The sequence below is a fragment of the Salvelinus fontinalis genome, chromosome 19 (genome assembly GCF_029448725.1).
Source record: "Salvelinus fontinalis isolate EN_2023a chromosome 19, ASM2944872v1, whole genome shotgun sequence".
Classification (NCBI taxonomy): domain Eukaryota; kingdom Metazoa; phylum Chordata; class Actinopteri; order Salmoniformes; family Salmonidae; genus Salvelinus; species Salvelinus fontinalis.
Genome location: NC_074683.1, coordinates 11,750,693 through 11,762,760, shown reverse-complemented (window position 1 = coordinate 11,762,760; position 12,068 = coordinate 11,750,693). Strand labels below are relative to the sequence as shown.

At 43.5% G+C, this 12,068-nt stretch overlaps 1 protein-coding gene across 1 annotated transcript in view; it reads right to left on the bottom strand.

Moving 5' to 3' along the window:
- stat1b (signal transducer and activator of transcription 1b) overlaps positions 1–5,325 on the bottom strand; it is a 43,406-nt gene extending 38,081 nt beyond the window's left edge. Inside the window, exon 1 of the mRNA XM_055870773.1 lies at positions 5,136–5,325. The gene's annotated coding sequence lies outside the window, so the exon portion shown is untranslated. The remainder of the gene's footprint in view (positions 1–5,135) is intronic.
- Between the last annotated feature and the right edge of the window lie 6,743 nt (positions 5,326–12,068).

Sequence of the window (12,068 nt, the reverse complement as noted above, 5' to 3'; positions counted from 1 at the left end):
TAACATAACTCATATGGCAGGCAAACTTCCAAACAGGAAGTGGAAATTCTGAGGCTGGTCAATATTCAACTCATCGCCTGTTCAAATCCCTGTAAGATATGGATCTGTTTGCACTTCCTACGCCTTCCACTAGATGTCAACAGTCTGTAGAACGTTGAATGAAGCTTATACTGTGATGTGGGGCCGGATGAGAGGGGAATGAGTCAGTGGTCTGGCAGATTTCCAGTTCCTGGTCACGCCCATTCCACATGATATCGCCTTGCGTTCCATTACTTCTACAGACACGAAGGAATTCTCCGGTTGGAACGTTATTGGATATATATGATAACAACATCCTAATGATTGATTCTCTACTTAGTTTGACCAGTTTATTCGATCTGTAATATAACTTTTTGAAGTTTTCGTCCGAGTTCGCCTGGCCCTGAGCGAGCGTTTGGATATGTTTTCTAAACGTGCTAGCAAAAGTAGCTACTTGGACATAAATACCGGACATTATCGAATTAAACAACAATTTATTGTGGAACTAGGATTCCTGTGAGTGCCTTCTGATGAAGATCATCAAAGGTAAGGGAATATTTATGATGTAATTTCGTATTTCTGTTGATTCCAACATGGCGGAGAAATGTTGTCATATCTGAGCGCCGTCTCAGATTATTGCATGGTGTGCTTTTTCCGTAAAGTTTTTTTGAAATCTGACACAGCGGTTGCATTAAGAACAAGTATATCTTGAATTCTATGTAAAACATGTATCTTTCATCAAAGTTTATGATGAGTATTTCCCGTTATTTGATGTGGCTCTGCAATTTCTCTGGATATTTTGGAGGCATTTCTGAACATGGCGCCAATGTAAACTGAGATTTTTGGATATAAATATGCACATTATCGAACAAAACATACATGTATTGTGTAACATGATGTCCTATGAGTGCCATCTGATGAAGATCATCAAAGGTTAGTGATTAATTTTATCTCTATTTCTGCTTTTTGTGACTCTTATCTTTGGCTGGGAAAATGGCTGTGTGTTTTTTGGACTTGGTGGTGATCTAACATAATCATATGTTGTGTTTTCGCTGTAAAGCATTTTTGAAATCGGACACGATGGGTAGATTAAGATTCTTTCATTTGCTGTATTTGACTTGTTAATGTGTGAAAGTTACATATTTCTAAAAAATATTTTAGAATTTCCCATGCTGCCTTTTCAGCGGAATGTTGTGGGGGGGGGGGGGGGGGGGGGGGGGGGTCCGCTAGCGGAACGTGTGTCCTAGAAAGGTTAAGAAAATATTGAACTGCATAAGTGTTGCTCTCAACTTTCTGGAGGACCGAGTTTTGAAATCAGTGGAATTAGAGCATGGAGAAAACACCTGTCTCTGGATTACATCTTCAAACTAAGGGCAACCATGGCATCCGTGACAGGGAGAAGCATCCAACCATGATGTATACGGGTAAGATAGTGTAGCTAGCTACATTTTCAGTTATTACATGTTTCTAATTTTGACAAAGTTGTTTTCATTTGAAGTTTAAGTGTACTGTTAGCTAGCTAGCTAACGTTACGTGTATGATATTATTAGTCGTATCTCAGAGCCATTTGTTTTGCTTGTTATAGCTTAATGTTAGCTAGCTAACATTGGACGTGGTGGTTAGCTACCTGCAGATTCATGCAGGGTAGTAACGCCATGAGTTGTGATTAAGGTTCATTGTTTAGCTAGCTAGCTACATGTCTTAACAAAAGACTCCACTATGCAAGTGTCCATTTTAATAGAATGTCACTGCAACAACTGTTAGCCAGTTAGCTTGGGTGCTTGACTGCTGTTGTTAGGACAGAACGCTCGGATCAACCCTTAAAGAGATTGGTGGAACTAAAGCTTAAGAGGGTGTGAACAATGCTGAATGGGTGAAGACAAAGTGAAGATAAAGAAGAGCTCTCCAGCAGATACTAAAACATTCAAAGGACTTTTTCTCAAAAGTGGGGTTAAAAGTTTATCAATTTTCAAAGCAGAATTACTTTCCCATTGTTCCTCAAATTCAGTGAATGCTATACCACTTTGTAGCTGTGTCTCTGCTTTTATCCAATGAAAAAAAAAAATAATAATAATTTTTGATACATAAGACCGAATCAAGGCGGTCGGTCACATTTGTACAGCCGAAACTTGTATGGCGGTGATGGCTTGCGTCAGTTCCATTGAGGGTTTGGTTTGAATAATTTGGATATAGTTTTATGTTTCTATGACAATCCATGAAAACATTATAGTGGTTAAGATATTTAAATGCTATTTTATATTATTTTATTATTTCTATCAAATCAACACTTGACTTTTTATGCAAGTCAAAGGTTGTAAAAGTAGGCCAGACCTTTTTAGAATAATTTGCACCTGTTTTATGTTTCTATGACAGTCAATAATTTTTTAGGGAGGCGAAAAATATTTAAATGCATTTTATATGTTTTGATTTTTTTCTATCAAATCTATATTTTTTATACAAATTAAAGTTTGTAAAAGTAGGCCGGACCTTTTAGAATAATTTGCACTTGTTTTGATGTTCCTATGAAAATCCACATTCATTAAGGATAAATGCAATTTTATATGATTTGATTATTTATATCAAAACAACACTTAGTTTTATGTAAATCAAAGGTTGTAAAAGTAGACCAGACTTTTTTTTGACTAATTTGACTTTTATTTGAGGTTTCTGTAAGAATGATCAAAACAGTTATTGCAGTTAAAAGGTAAACATTTTTTAACCACATCACTTAGACACTCAAGGTCCCTTTCACCGCAGTCACTAACTAAAACATTACCTTCTGAAAGATCCTTTGTAGGGAGGAATGGAAATGTAGTAATCAGAGAGGAATGGAAACTGTTGTCAACGTTTAAATAAGCTAACCACGAATGTCTTTTGAATATCTGTTGAATGTCTGAGATACAACCTACTTTACCTCGTGGATTACATTTCATGGTGAACTCCCTCCGTGTCATGCTGCTGTAAATCACATGCACAGAAAATTTCTATGCACTTCACTTGAATTCCAGTCTGTCGGAACAGGCTGCCAGTCAATTATTTAGTCAAACTTTAGTCACGGACAGTGGAGCTGAATCAACAGGCTTAGTAAAAGTCAGCCAGTCATGGACAGAAACTCCTGTCAAAACAGAAAAATATGTCTTTACAAAAAAAACACTGAGAGGACATATTTCAGCGTTTCCTGCACTGATGAACAGGACTGTTTTTATTGGTAAATTAGATTATGCATTGAACCATTGAGTGTACTGTGTCTCCTATTAAGAGAAAATCTATTAGAGTTACCTGTTCCAAATCAAGGATTTATAACCATTATCACATACTGACTGATTGGACTACTGCAACTCACTGTTGGCTGGGCTCCCTTCTTGTGCCATCAAACCCCTGCAATTTATCCAGAACGCTGCAGCTATCCTGGTGTTCAACCTTCCCAAATTTTCCCATGTCACCAAATTCACCCGCTACTCTGCACACTACACTGGCTTCCCAGTCGAAGCCGCATCCACTACAAAACTATCGTACTTGCCTCCAGAGCAGCCTCAGAGCAACCTTCAGGGTCTGGTCAAAACCTACACCCCAATGGTAGGGCGGCAGGTAGCCTAGCGATTATAGTATTGGGCCACTAATCAAAAGGTTGCTGGTTCGAAAACCTGAGCCAACAACAAAAAATCTGGCGATGTGCTCTAATTTGCTCCAGGAGCGCCGTGCTACTATGGCTGACTCTGTAAAAACAACACGTTCCACTGCACCTATCTAGTGTATGTGACCATAAAACCTGAGTATTCTGTTCTGGTCTCTTGTTTCTCCCACACCTACAGCGCAGACCAAGCTCTTCTCTGGCCTGGCACCCCAATGGAGGAACCAGCTTCTCCCTGAAGCTAGGACAGCAGAGTCCCTGCCCTAACTTTGCTGATAGCTACTTTATTGAGGAATAATCAGTGGTGGAAAAAGTACCCAATTGTCATACTTGAGTAAAAGTATAGATACCTTAATAGAAAGTTACTGAAGTAAAAGTGGAAGTCATCCAGTAAAATACTACTGGAGTAAAAGTCTAAAAGTATGTGGTTCTAAATATACTTAAGTATCAAAAGTAAAAGTATAAATCATTTCAATTCATTATATTAAGCAAAGCAGACGGGTACCATTTTCTTTTTGCTTTAATTTACGGATAGCGGGGGGCACACTCCAACACTCAGACATAATTTATAAAATATGCATTTGCGTTTAGTATGTCCGCCAGATCAGAGGCAGTAGGGATGACCAGGGATGGTCTATTGACGTGTGTGTGAAGTGTGTGAGTTGGACCATTTTCCTGTCCTGTTAAGCATTCAAAATGTAACGAGTACTTCTGGGTCTCATAAAAAATGTAGGAGTAAAAAGTACATTATTTTCTTTAGGAATGTAGTGAAGTAAAAGTTGCCCAAAACATAAATAGTAAAGTACAGATACTTCAAAAAACGACTTTAAAATATTTTTACTTAAGTACTTTACACCACTGGGAATAATGCACTTACTATGACTGTGATATGTGATAGTGCATTCATCTTAAGACAGCTAAGTAGGACTAACTGGATAAGAGTGTCAGCTAAGTGACTAAAATGTAAATATATTCAGTCACCAGCTATGATTACAATTGTGGTGGTGTGTAGCCTTCAGCTTAGCTGAATCTGTCGTTCTGCCCCTGAACAAGGCAGTTAACCCACTGTTCCTAGGCCATTATTGTAAATAAGAATTTGTTCTTGCCTAGCTAAATAAAGGTAAAATTTAAAAAATGAAGTCCAATACAATTTACAAAGAAAATACATTTAAAAACCATAATAACAAATCCAAGCAATTTGCAACTTCAATTGCAGAAATTGAAGTTGCAAATTATTATCTCTTTTGTGACCAAAAAATGTATGAAATGTACACTTTAAATATCACCATATCAATAATATAAGAAAATGTAAGTGTTATTATTAACAAGTAAACTTTCAGTTTCACTCTTTCCTTGATTTGGTTTCCTTTGAAACTATCGATGTTTTGGTCAAAATTCCCTGCACGCGCAATGCTTTTTTGGGGGTGTGTTTTACCTAGGTAATGATTGCTGTAAGAACCAGGTAAATTCAGTAACCTGCACCTACCTTGAATAACGTTGAAAACGGTACGAAAAGGTGAAGTCAAGATAAATGGGAAAGGTCCCTCCACTTCACCAGCCTGGTGGCTCAGACAACATATGATATTAACATTTGTACTGTCAATAAAATCATTCTGAAAATACCAACTTTTATATGAACAGCTGTTCAATGGCACAGCCCATACGCGATAAAGCCTGTCATAGCTAAGCTTTTGCAAAGGTTGACGCCCATAGTAGTGGAGGACCAATCAAAGTACATATGCGTTTTAGCACTGTTCTTTCTATTCGGCAACCTCCCTCGTCAGACTGAAATCAAAACTTCAAATTAAAAACGCAACTTATTCAGAGCGTAAATAGAAACCTAACATATTATTGAACACATAAGATTTGGAAGTAATTCCACAGCTATTTGCTGGGTTGTTCATCCTGTACTCCAATGACATGTTAAAAATGAACCATAGTGCATTTATTACAATTGCTCGGCAAAGTTCAAGAGTCGGTATAGCCACATATTCATCTTTGCAAACGCGCTGCGGGTTCTGTCGGAGGGAGTAGCCGGAGATTATGGAATGGCTGTGTATAAACCACGTGGTTTCCGAGAAGGCGAAAGTAGAAGGAGCCACTGATAGGAAACATACTATATAAAGGCAAAGTCTAGATGGGATACAGCTGTTGCCATATATGACGTAAATTAATTATTATTTTTTCGCAATCCCTAACCCTTTATTCAACCTTAACCTAATTATCCTCGTCTGCTAGGTTAATAACCTAACCTGCTGTGTACCTTCTCCTGCTACGAAAATGTGTCCCTTCTTGACAAAACCCTATAGAACGAAATGTACTAAAATTCAGCTTTTTTCTCTCCAGCTTCCACAGTGCAGTAATAATGCCTAGAAACAAAACAAAAATACAATACACACATAATCAAAAAGTAAAAAATTAAGAAATTAAGAAATATCAGTACCAGCAATAACAGAGACCGGAATATAGACACTGAGTGTCCACAACATTATGAACACCTGCTCTTTCAATGACATAGACTGACCAGGTGAAAGCTATTATCCCTTATTGTTGTCACTTGTTAAATCTACTTCAATCAGTGTAGATGGAGGGAGGAGAAAGGTTAAAGAAGGATTTTTAATCCTTGAGAAAATTGAGACATGGATTGTGTATGTGTGCCACTCAGAGGGTGAATGGGCCAGACAAAATATTTAAGTGGCTTTGAACAGGGTATGGTAGTAGGTAACAGGCACACCGGTTTGTGTCAAGTACTGCACGCTACTGGATTTTTCACGCTCAACAGTTTCCCGTGTGTATCAAACATCTAATTCCAAAATCATGGGCATTAATATGGAGTTGGTCCCCCCTTTGCTGTTATAACAGCCTCCAATCTTCTGGGAAAGCTTTCCACTAGATGTTCTAACATTACTGCGGGGACTTGCTTCCATTAGGCCTGGCTCGGAGGTTGGGGTTCCAATTCATCCCAAAGGTGTTTGATGGGGTTGAGGTCAGAGCCCTGTGGAAGCACAGAATCGTCTAGAATGTCATTGTATGCTGTAGCGTTAAGATTTCCCTTCACTGGAACTAAGATAGCCCGAACCATGAAAAACAGCCCCAGACCATTATTCCTCCTCCACCAAACTTTTCAGTTGGCACTATGCATTCGGTCAGGTAGCGTTCTCCTGGCATCCGCCAAACCCAGATTTGTCCGTCGGACTGCCAGATGGTGAAGCGTGATTCATCAATCCAGAGTGATGGCATTGCGCATGATGATCTTAGGCTTGTGTGTGGCTGCTCGGCCATGGAGTCCCATTTCATGAAGCTCCCGACGAACATTTCTTGTGCTGACAGTTTGGAATTCGGTATTGTGTGGGGCAGAAATTTTACAAACTGACTTGTTGGAAAGGGTGCCACGTTGAAAGTCACATAGCACTTCAGCAGTGGCGGTTCTGGGGGGGCAGGGGGGGGCAGTGCCCCTGTGACAACAATTTTGGACCCCCTTGTGGCCCCCCTAAATGTGGAGTATGAAATAATATTTTAGTAACTAATTTTTGCTATCGTTCTTTTTTTACATCTGTTACTAGAGTGGCAACGATGATGATTATGAACATGGTCTTTTGCCTGCTAATGCCTGCAATACAGTGAAGAATACGATGACAACAATAACGTCTAATGTAACTGGCCCCTCTAACAGTACAACTGGCCCCATCTTGGCCCCCCCAGTTGAAATGAACTGCCACTGCACTTCATTAAGGCCATTCCACTGCCAATGTTTATCTATGGAGATTGCATGGCTGTGTGCTCGATTTTATACACCTGTCATCAACGGGTGTGGCTGAAATAGCCAAATTCAGTTATTTGAACGGGTGTCCACATACATTTGTATACAGTGCATTTCGGAAAGTATTCAGACCCCTTGACTTTTTCCACGTTTTATTACATTACAGCCTTATTCTAAAATTTATTAAATTGTTTTTTCCTCATCAATCTACACACAATATCTCATAATGTCAAAGAAAAAAGTTTTTTAGACATTTTTGCAAATTTATGAAAAATCTCAAACTTAAATATCACATTTACATAATCATTCAGACCCTTTACACAGAACTCTGTTGAAGCACCTTTGGCAGTGATTACAGCCTCGAGTCTTCTTGGATATGAAGCTACAAGCTTGGCACACCTGTATTTGCGCAGTTTCTTGTCACACCCTGATCTGTATCACCTGTCTTGTGCTTGTCTCCACCCCACTCCAGGTGTCTCCCATTTTCCCATGTGCATTTATACCTGTGTTTTCTGTTTGTCTGTTGCCAGTTTGTCTTGTCTCGTCAAGCCTACCAACGTTTTTTCCGTACTCCTGTTCTTCTCTCTAGTCCCTGTTTTCTAGTTTTCCAGGTTTTGACCATTCTGCCTGCTCTGACCCTTAGCCTGCCTGCCATTCTGTACCTTGTGACACTGGCCTGGATTACTGACCTCGGCCTGCCCTGACCCTGAGCCTGCCCTGACCCTGCCTGCCGTTCTGTACCTCCACCCAAGGAGCCACCATTGGGCGGCACGAGGAGTTACTCCAAGGTCCTATGAACGGATTCCAGACCTTGGCAGAAAGCCATGACTGTGCCTTGAATACATTTCTGGAGCAATTCTGCGGATTATCTGTGAGGCCGCCGGCCACGACAGTAGTCTCCCAGCCCCCCAGTAACACCGCTGTCAGCAGTGCAACTCAGCAGAGCTAGGCTGTCTCCAGCTGAACACTTATGCAGACTTAGTACCCAGAGTTATCTGTATTGCGGATCTGCCGGTCATTATGTGTCTACCTGTCCTTTATAGAGACCAGGCTCATCAGTATGTACGAGTACTCTGGTGGGCCATATGGAGAGTTTTTCTTCTCCCCTTCCTCGCACCCCTCTCCATGCAATCATGCTGTGGGGTGACCAGTCTAAATCTCTCCGGGTTCTCATTGACTCTGGGGCCCATGAGAGTTTCATGGACGCCACCCTGGTGTCTGAGCTGGGCATCCCCACTCAGCCCCTCTTCAGTCCCCAGTTAGAGCACTGGATGGGCGCTCTATAGGCAGGGTTACCCACAATACTACTCCTTAGACCTGCGGAACGCCTACCATCTGGTACAGATACTGGAAGGTGACGAGTGGAAGACAGCCTTCAACACTGCTAGCGGACACTATGAATACCTGGTGATGCCATTCAGGTTTGACCAATGCTCCTGCTGTGTTCCAGGCCCTGGTTAATGACGTTCTCCGGAATATTTTTGAACCAGTTCATGTTTGTCTACCTCGACGACATCCTCGTCTTTTCCCGCTTGGCTCAAGAACATGTTCTCCACGTCCGACAAGTCCTACAGCTTCTCCTGGAGAACCAGCTGTATGTCAAAGCCGAAAAAATGCGAGATCCATAGCTCCACCATCTCCTTCCTTGGATACATCATCGCTGCTGGGAATGTGCAGATGGACCCGGGAAAGGTGAGAGCGGTGGTGGAATGGTCCCAACCCACGTCCAGAGTGCAGCAGCAATGTTTCTTAGGATTTGCCAATTTCTATCCGCGTTCTATCCCTGGCTTCCCCACTGTCAGCACTCCCCTCTCCCAAGGTCCCATTCACGTGGTCCCCAGCTGCTGACCTGGCGTTCCTGGACATTAAGCACCGATTTACCACAGCTCCCATATTGATCCATCCGGACCTGTCCCGTCAGTTCGCGGTGGAGGTAGACGCTTTGGGTGTCGGAGTGGGGGCCACCCTGTCCCAGCGTTTTGCCTTTAAGCTGCATCCCTGCGCCTTCTTCTCCCATCGCCTTAATGCCACGGAGAGGAATTATGATGTGGGGAATCGAGAACTACTTGTGGTGAAGATGGTCTTGGAGGAGTGGAGACACTGGTTAGAGGGGGCAGAACTTCCATTCATGGTGTGGACGGATCACAAGAACCTGGAATATCTCCCGCACCGTCAAGCGTCTCAATTCCAGGCAAGCTCGATGGGCCCTGTTGTTCACCCGGTTCACCATTTCCTACCGCCCGGGGTCTAAGAATGTTAAGCTAGATGCGCTTTCACGCCGCTATTGCCCCACTTTTACACCCTCGGACCCCGAGACCATTCTTTCTACCTCGTGGCTGGCGGCTACCCACGTCTGGGGAATAGAGAACCAGGTCAGTGAGGCGCAGCATTCCCGGGGTGGGGCCCGGCTAACCAGATGTTTGTCCCAGACACTGCCTGCTCCCTGGTCCTGGAATGGGCTCATTCCTCCAGGCTTGCCTGCCACGCTGGCTCCCATCGGACCCTGGCCTTTGTGCAACAATGCTTTTGGTGGCTCACCATGGTTTCGGACGTCTCCACATTTGTCGCAGCCTGCATTGTCTGTGCTCAGAACAAGACTTCGTCACTGGTCTCCCTCCGTCTGATGGAAACACCACTATCCTCACGGTGGTGGACAGGTTTTCCAAAGCCACCCATTTCATTCCCCTCCCACGGCCCAGCTCTCTTTGGCTGATGGACTTTCGGTGGATATGGTTTCTGACCGTGGTCCTCAGTTCTCGTACCGATTCTGGAAGGCGTTCTGCACACTCATTGGGTCGTCGGCCAGCCTGTCCTCCGGGTTTCATCCCCAATCCAACGACCAGTCAGAGTGTGCCAATCAGGCCCTGGAGACGACTCTTCGGTGCCTTGTCCCGGCCAACCCCACCACCTGGAGCCAGCAACTCGTGTGGGTGGAGTACACCCGGACACCCTTCCCTGCTCGGCCACTGGGCTCTCGCCCTTCGAGTGCTCCATGGGTTATCAGCCCCCGTTCTTCCTGTCCGCCTCTGTCGGTGTACCTGGAAGAGAGCTCAGTCAGCTCTTCTCAAGACCACATCCAGGTATCGTCGAGAGGCGGACTACTACTGGACCCTGGCTCCCCGCTATCGTCTTAGGCAGAGGGAATGGCTGTCTACTCGGGATCTGCCCCTCTGGGTAGAGTCCCGTAAACTTTCCCCTTGATTTTATCGACCCTTTCCCCTTTCCCCATTTCCAAGATCCTTAGCCCCTCTGCTGTCCGTCTTGTGTTGCCCCACACCCGTATATATCCCACATTTCATGTATCAAGATTAAACCTCTGTCTCACAGCCCTCTGTCTCCTCCTTTTTCCCGTACTCCTGTTTTTCTCTCTAGTTCCTGTTTTCTAGTTTTCCCGGTTTTGACCATTCTGCCTGACCTGAGCCTGCCTGCCTTTCTGTACCTCTTGGACGCTGCTCCGGATTACTGACCTCTGCCTGCCCCCTGTTTTTGTAATAAACGTTTGTTACTTCGAACTGTCTGCATCTGGGTCTTTTCCTGAGCTCTGATATTTCTCCCATTCTTCTCTGCAGATCCTCTCAAGCTCTGTCAGGCTGGATGGGGAGTGTCACTGCACAGCTATTTTCAGGTCTCTCCAGAAATGTTAGATCGGCTTCAAGTCCGGGCTCTGGCTGGGCCACTCAAGGACATTCAGAGACTTGTCCCGAAACCAGTCCTGCCCTGTCTTGGCTGTGTGCTTTGGGTCATTGTCCTGTTGGAAGGTGAACCTTCGCCCCAGTCTGAGGCCCTGAGCGCCCTGGAGCAGGTTTTCATCAATGATCCCTGTACTTTGCTCCGTTCATATTTCCCTCGGTCCTGACTAGTCTCCCAGTCCCTGCCGCTGAAAAACATCCCCACAGCATGCTGCCACCACCATGCTTCACTTTAGGGAAGATATGACGATTGGCATTCAGGCCAAAGAGTTCAATCTTGGTTTCATCAGACCAGAGAATCTTGTTTCTCATAGTCTGAGAGTCCTTTATGTGCCTTTTGGCAAACTCCAAGTGGGCTCTCATGTGCGTTTTAATGAGGAGTGGCTTCTGTCTGGCCACTCTACCATAAAGGCCTGATTGGTGGAGTGCTGTAGAGATTGTTGTCCTTCTAGAAGGTTCTCCCATCTCCACAGAGGAACTCGAGCTCAGCGTGACCTTCTAGTTGCTCAGTTTGGCTGGGCGTCCAGCTCTAGAAAGAGTCTTGGTGGTTCCAAACTTCCTCCATTTAAGAATGATGGAGGCCACTTTGTTCATGGGAACTTCGGGAATGTTTGGATACCCTTCCCCAGATCTGTACCTCAACACAATCCTGTCTCGGGGCTCTACGGACAATTCCTTCGAAATCATGGCTTGGTTTTTGCTCTGACCTGCACTTTCAACTCTGGGACCTTATATAGACAGGTGTATGCCTTTCCAAATCATGTCTAATCAATTGAATTTTCCACAGGTGGACTCCAATCAAGTTGTAGAAACATCTCAAGGATGATCAATGTAAACAGGATGCACCTGAGCTCAATTTTGCATCTCATAGCAAAGGGTATGACTACTTATGTAAATAATGTAATACTTATGTAGATGTGATATTTCAGTTTATTTTATTTTATTTTATTATTTTATTTGCTAAAATAAA